The 7,655-nt window shown below is 39.9% G+C and overlaps 1 long non-coding RNA gene across 1 annotated transcript; it reads right to left on the reverse strand.

Annotated features, from left to right (window-relative positions):
• Positions 1–501: 501 nt before the first annotated feature.
• LOC111262497 (uncharacterized) lies at positions 502–4,144 on the reverse strand. The gene is made up of 4 exons (XR_002681650.2): positions 3,948–4,144; positions 3,098–3,481; positions 2,331–2,852; positions 502–1,039 (listed from the first exon to the last, which is right to left on the reverse strand). It is a non-coding gene; the product is annotated as an uncharacterized LOC111262497 (long non-coding RNA).
• Between the last annotated feature and the right edge of the window lie 3,511 nt (positions 4,145–7,655).

Below are 7,655 nucleotides of genomic sequence, written 5' to 3' on the forward strand. Positions count from 1 at the left end.
CAAGCCCACGGTGCAACCTACTCCAGTTTATATATTTTCATAATTTGATGGTTACCCCCTGTAGCTCTGCTTGACGTTTCCTTTATGCTAGGTCCTCGTCCTATGAGGTTACCGGATGAAAGATGGGCTGCTTAGACCTTCGACAGGCTTGATCTCTCAAAGTGTTAACTTCCTTAGTCGTCTGTTCGCCAACGCTCAGCTGAGTGTGGCGGCATTAAATTTGAGACTAGGTAAAATTGTCGTAAGGCTGCACTGATTGTATTTGTGGTCCTTATACATTTCACAAAGCACAATACAAAAACCAGTGGATTAATATGGCAACAGTGAAGGGCACTGAGGTATAGGTTTGAAGCTGTATGTGCTGGAGGCAGAATAGAGGTACACTGGTATACGGCACAAATTAACTTGGTTCTTACCATTATATATTATATTATATACCATTATAGTGCTACAAAACATTGTGAGCTAGATTAAATAAATGATTATGGATAAAAGCATCAATGAACTGTTGCTTTGTCCCTCTTTCTTTATTATGTTTTTATGTCGAATATCTTCAAGAACCTTAGACAATAGAAAACGAACAAGGGCCAATGAAGACATCTAAAACTAGATAGTAAAATTGCAATCAAATCATATTCTTTTACTAAGAAAATGACGTTCTATCGTACACTTTTCAACGTACACGGAACATACATCAAGGCTTATCTTCGAAATAGGTCCAACAAGTGTCACAATTTCTATATGGTCTCCGCGTTCTATTACTCTATTACCTCCGTTCTGCGTGATATTGTCCTCACATTGCCATTTATAATCAATGCAAACTATAAATATTACAGAATAGATAGAGCTATCCATCGATTTCGACCGGGCATTTATTTTTCCAATGTACATAACCTGAACTGTGTTCAAAACCCAAAAGCAACCTCCTACGTTCTGCACGCTACGTCACTCGGTATGGGGTGGTCTTCACAATAATAGCAGAGTTTGTCAATCGTCATTGTCAGCACTTATTATAAAATGCATCGCAGTCATAGAAAACCTAGAAAAAATTCACGAAAAATAAGCGATTAATTTCCGAATAATGTGACGGCCACGGGAAACTCGAGCGTTTGCAGATACAGACTCTATCATTTGAACCTTTTCGAAGGTCAAGAAAGATCTAACATTCTTACCGCTCAACGCAGTGTGCGACATTATCGAAAAGATTGAGCTGGGGTTCAATTATTTGATATCTACATTTTTTACCACTGTGGATCTTGCCCTGTGTGGTCATGCAGTAGGGGTAATTTAGCTTTGTTTACTAATTTAACAGATATTCAGTGGATCGGTGCTCAACAAGCCGTACCGAACTCCTTCACCAAGCATACATCATAGAATATTACAACTGTACATTTTCGCCAATGTGACTAAAAAGGTCATTTTTTACTACGAGTTACATTTTGATGAAAACTAGGCTACTCATGGAACGCAAGGGAAAAGAGAAGCAAACATTTCTTTCGATTCCGGTAAAATCAGGCTTTTCACCATCTGTCATCCAATTTATCTACCTAATTTTATCGAAATAAATAAGAAGAAAATGTTTATGTATAGTCAAATTTAAACGCGAATAACTGTGTACTTCGAGATAAGTTGCTCCCAAGACTCGATTCCAAGCTTTTGCCAAACCCAAAACATCGCACCGTTCTAAAGGAAGGCCACTTTAAGACACGAGACCGACGTTTTTTCTATTTCATGCTGAATCACCGAACACATAATGCATTACATATTCACTGCAAGAACAAAACTAGAAGGGTGATAATTGATGTTTCAGCCTTTCGCGATACATGGGATCCTGACAAGATCAATTTTCGGAGCGTGACAGGTATGGCGAGCAAGGCCCAATTGTCCTCTCCAAGCATAACGTTACCCAAGAAGTTCTTGCCATCTTAATATATTCCTTAATCCTGGTACTCAGTTAACTTAAATGAAACTAACAATAAAAGTAACGCCTAGAACGACAATGATAGAGCCTCCTCGGTATATCGTCCAGTGTTAGTAAATTACAATTAAAGCAATTTTGCAAAAATGATCTTCGCTTTCTCGACAATAGGAAAGCTAACGTAAAATATATAACCATAGCACAAATGTAGAAAATATGGATAGGCAGTATGGAATGGGGCACGCTTGAAGATCCTTTCCATTACCGATAAGGAATTTGTAGCTGTATTTCAGCTAACCATTTGCTAGTCTCTAATTACTGAACTGTTCTCTATCTGACCAATTTGTATCTACAATATAAATACTTTGAATTACATGTATTTGCCTGTACCATTCTTCTTCATTAAGCTTACCTCCTATGGAAGCAATCAACGTTGTTGTCATATTTTCCATTCTGCGGGTGGGTCCAATGGCAGTGTGAAACTATTTGACTGAAATAAAGTGTGTGTATATAAAAATTTATATAAATTTTCGAGTACGCGCTAGCGAAAAGACGAAGATAATCATTGGGGGCTTTCTGTTTTCTGATTTACCCTCTCTCTGTTGCACGAAGGAAAATCGCCGCTGGTGAAATCGATTTATCATTGTCTGGAAATATGGTAGAAGAAAGGTGTTATTTCAGCCTTGGTCCACGATCTTTTTTAGTGATATAATTACAGGGGCATGAATCTGCGGAGATTTGGTAATGGCTTCTTGATAGACTCTGCTCTGTTGCGCTTTAGCGTTTTCGCTGGTGGCGTTGCCCTGCAATAATTAAAAAAAATAATACTAGAATATTGATGAGTGGTTGGTTGATACTTGTCAGACTGTCATTAGCAGATATCGAGAATCTGGGACGTGCACAGTGTGCAGGTAGTCGTGCGTATACACGGACACTGAAATGGCACAAAAGTAACTAGAATGATTATAATTGCCTAAACCATCGGCAGCGTGTACTTAGTTATGTAATAGAAAATCCATAAAGTAAAACTGAGTAAATAACCCGATAAGAAAAACCACAGTGGGTTCACTTGTCGAAATCAGGTGGCCATTCTATTTGAAACTAAAAAAGAAAAAAGGACTGATGACCTCTTCAATAAACGAAAATCTTCCCAATGAAGTCAAATTTCTAGCGACTCACCAAGATATCCGACCGCTTCTCCTGGAGACTGGGCCAATTCTTTGGCGTGTTTGCCTAGAGCTCATTAGTTAATTTGTGGGAACTTCTCTTCCGAAACATATATCATACGTGTAAGATCCAAAAGTAGCACATTATATATATATATAATGTGCTACTTTTGTGCTATATATACACATATATATAGTGTGATCTGGATATCTAGGTTTCCTGAAAAATTCGAGCTCGATTTAATATAATCTGCACGAGCTCATCGGTGAGGACATCGATCGTTAGACGGCGCAGATGGTTTCGGCATGATCGATCAGTCGAGTGCACGCAATTCGCTCGCGCGCGTCCGAATAAATGTACAAATCGAGTTCCCGAAGAACACCCGACTTCTTAATACTGAAATCGAGAAACAGGCGGACACATCCTTTTGAGACTGTCTAGTTTTAACTTGGGATATGAGCTTCACTTACCAAATGTTCTTTCCATACTAACCTCTTAATGGAAACCATCCATTATGCGATACGGTTAGATGTAAATAGGTGCGCGTGCAAATAATTTCGACGGAATTAAATTTTATACCTGTAGCAAGCTAAAAAAACAAAGATGCAGGAACTCAAAGTATCCAAAAGGATCAAAAGGTGAAAAGATGCGGAAGCTTTTCCCAACGATCTAATACGTAATCACAAATTTGAGCCGGAAAACGGCCGTTGATTTCTATATTAACCTAGGCGCAAAATGGCTTTTTAAGCCGTTTTGATCGATTTTCAGCAGTTTCGCCGTTTGTACTATTATGACTTATTACATCAACTTCAAATTACAGGAACTTGATTGGTTTATATACAACCTCTAATTTCTTGCTCACCAGCTAGTCACTATTCAGCTGAGCTGTCAGATCACTTCGTATTTTTAGAGAACGACATTACGAATGATAAAAGGGCACTGAATGGGGCCAACTACAGCTCCCAAACTACATGATGTATTGTTGCTGATGGCACAATTGTGCGCCAACGGTAGTCGAGTGCCAACAAACGAAAAGTGCGACCACATGATGAAAAACATATCTATTGGCCACCACTGGACCTCGACAGCTGATTTTCAAGGGGAACCTGGATCAGCTAAATTAGAGTGAGATGCATATTAAAAGTCCAATGGCGGAATGATCGACCAAGTATGCACGTACACGCACATACTGACCGCATCAAGCGAATACATATAGGAAGATCATTAACTAATACAACCCGACTATCGTACATGAGTTATCTAAAATGTAAGCGTAGGTTTCATCTTGGTATTTATATTTAGCGTCTAAAAAGTATTCGAATGGATAGTATATATATATATATATATATATATATGGCGGGTTCATGTGAGCATATGCAAGATGCTACATCTTTTGCTTTTCGCTAAGACTAATTCTTATATGGCACTAGACATTGTTTTCAATTACTTTTCGCTACCATATTTGCCCCGCAGTTCTTCATCAGTCAATCAGCCCAAGCAACTCATGATTTATAGAGCATGTCTCTACTAATAGAAGTTGATAGCAGTAATCTAAATCCCTGCACGTATAGCGTAGGGCAGACGTCTATGATTTCATTGGTAAAGTTGAAAGCTTTTAACAACGGTATGGTATCTAAGTTATATACATGAAAGCCTTTACGAAGCGATGGCTTCTCTGTTAGCACTGAGCACTAAGCTCGTAGCTGTCAAGTTAGTTCAGCAACAAGAAAACCATAAAATAGAAAAAAAAAACAAACAAGAATAGCAAATCTATATGGGGTTACAAATATCCTTTGGAAGGTAGTAACTATCTGGAAATTTAAAGTTTTTAAATTGAATTAAATTTCTAACAAATTGCTTATAGTCGTCAGCCACAGAGAAACATCTGTCACGATGTAAAGAAATAAATGAAATTTTTTTTCGACGGTAACACGAAAAGCTGCCACTTAATAGACTGCCCATCCTCGAGTTCAGAGACTATTCGATCTGGTCGAGCTATTAGTTCTGTATTTGTTTTGTTGTGAAGATGGTCGTTCTGGAACGTCCAATTAACGTATTTCCCTAGCAATAATGTTGTGTCTTCTCCTCATGATCTTCTGATCTAGACTCAGCGTTTGCACTTAGAATGTCTATATATTGTGCGGATCTGCTTTTTATGGTTACCGATCTGTACTCGAGATGCTCGTTAGAGAGACAGGCGTTTGCCCGTAAAAAAAGATTGTATCCTATGTAAGTCATACCCATTTTATCTCGCTTATTCAATTAGATCTATAGATAGAGAAGAGTCTGTTGTAATTAATAATGTAATAAGAGTTATGCCTCGGTTTCCGGGGTTCTCGGGGGTAGACCCATAGACCTACTGATACCAGCAGCGTCATCTCATATACCTGAATATGGCTACGCATTTTCAGCTGATGTTTGAAATAACAGCGTGCTGGCCAGATAAACAACGCATCTTAACTTGACCTGTGAGTGTCCGTTGGCTATTGATTATTATAGTGCATCTAATAAAACCAGTTAGGGCATCAGTTGAACCAGCTAGAGTTTTAACAACAAGGACCAACTGTCAAGTATTCTGTTGCGAGGTACATTGCGTCGACAGACATTATTTTTAATATCAGACACAATTTCAAAATGTCCGGTTATGGAGCATTTGACCGGTTTTACCAGTTGTAAAGTACGAATGGGTAACACGCCATACGTGGCTTGCCTTTCCCTTTTCAAATCATTTCCAATTTTGGCGGGATGCGTTTAAGAAACATTAAGTAGCTTAGATCAGTCCCAGCAGCTGAAGTTAGGCCCGTGACGACGTATGATAAAGCGGCACTACAGGCAAGGAGCAATCCACGTTAACGGTGGTCGTCGGACACAACTTCCGCCTGTATTCCTCGTAAAGAGTCTGTGCGTCCATGTGTGTCAGCGTTATGGCTATTAAAGCGTTGGTCGCGAGAGTAGGAGGGAAGTAGTAGTATCGGAACACACAGCCAGAGGTAGCAACAGTGCAAGTACGGACGGGTCTGGGATACGAAGACTCTCTGAATCAACCATTCAAAACGAATCAGCTTCTACGTAAGTGAGTGTACGGAAGCGGCCGCTTCCCTGTTTCTATATGAAGAAGTCGATGGACAGGGAAACAAAAGACCGGCTGCTAGAATAAGCAATCGATCTACAAGAGAGAGAGAGAGAGAGAGGAGCAACAAAAATGGAAAAAACAACGACCATTATAACTTCGTTTATATCTACATAGCGTAAGAGTATCCAACGTCTGCGTGTGGCTGCGTATTTCATTTTACATGCGTCTTATTTACATAACAATATCATTAAAAGACTGTGTGGATTTTATGAAAAAAGGCGCGAACCGTTCTGAAAAAAAGACATGGCCTCATTTTTCGTCCCTCGCATTACCTAAAATTATATCGGCAGGTCCCTGTCGATAAGGACAGCAGCTTAAAAGTTATCATGTTCATGTAGATTGATGTCAACATCCCGCCGACATCATCGCAGACGTATTAGCTACCAAGATAATAGTGACTCTGCTGAGAAAAAGGACCATAAGCAGAATGCCAAAGGTAAGGAATAGGCAGAGTGTGGCATTGATGAAGAATGGGATTTGGAAGAGCGGTACGAAGAAGTTACCGGCTAAGATTGAGGCCCGCTGGACAGACCGACAATAGACTTCACTGAAGAGATTATTTGGTCGACAAAAACCACCGGAGGCTATGTTGCCGCCCGTGCCCACCTTCCCTCTCCTCAGCCCACTTACCTGCACAACAACAATAGGGTAGCACAACGGAATTATGTTTCGCCGCCATTTTGGTACTAAGAGAGGAAAACGTTGCTAAGAACAACATCGACGATCGAGACGAAAACAATAGCCATATGAAGTTCTATCGAACAAAATACTTAGATATTATGAAGGACAGGCAGTATACAAGGGCATCAGTGTTTATTTGTCAAACGACAGATCGCTTCGGGCAGCAGCTTGCGTATTTGCATTTTGCGCTAATTAGTACCTCCTCCCCTGACGAACGACATGGTAGCACTACACTTTCTATTCATACAATTCTGTTGTACGCTATATGGCACGTCGTTTGTCACAACATACGGCTGCTTAAAATAGCAGTCTACAAACTTGTCACGCAGACAGGAATGTAATGATTAACTTTCACACACATAAGCCTTAGCACGACTAATGAAAATTTTCGTAGCTATGGAGAGTACACATACTTTGTCGCCCACCTTTCATACAAACACTCCTACGCTAGCGTTTGTTAAAAGTTTGCACGTGATATATCAGTGCAAGCTAATTCTTTCCATCCTAGCTAGGTAAGTGGGTCGAAGTGTCTAAACTGTCTTGCCAGGTAAGAGTGGGACCTTCGGTGTCATCATGGCCGTTGTTACTACACGATTATTGAAATTGTGGTCACTTAAGGTCAGCATTTTCGTTTGGCCTACTTAGCCTTTTCTAGCGAACGACAGCTACCGAACGAAAACAAGCCAGGACGGAATTCTTTCTGCCTATTTACGTTCTTGGTGTTTTTGGTACTAGTTGGCTAACAGTTAGTTCATG

This window comes from Varroa jacobsoni, unplaced genomic scaffold (assembly GCF_002532875.2).
Source record: "Varroa jacobsoni isolate VJ856 unplaced genomic scaffold, vjacob_1.0 scaffold_669, whole genome shotgun sequence".
Taxonomy (NCBI): domain Eukaryota; kingdom Metazoa; phylum Arthropoda; class Arachnida; order Mesostigmata; family Varroidae; genus Varroa; species Varroa jacobsoni.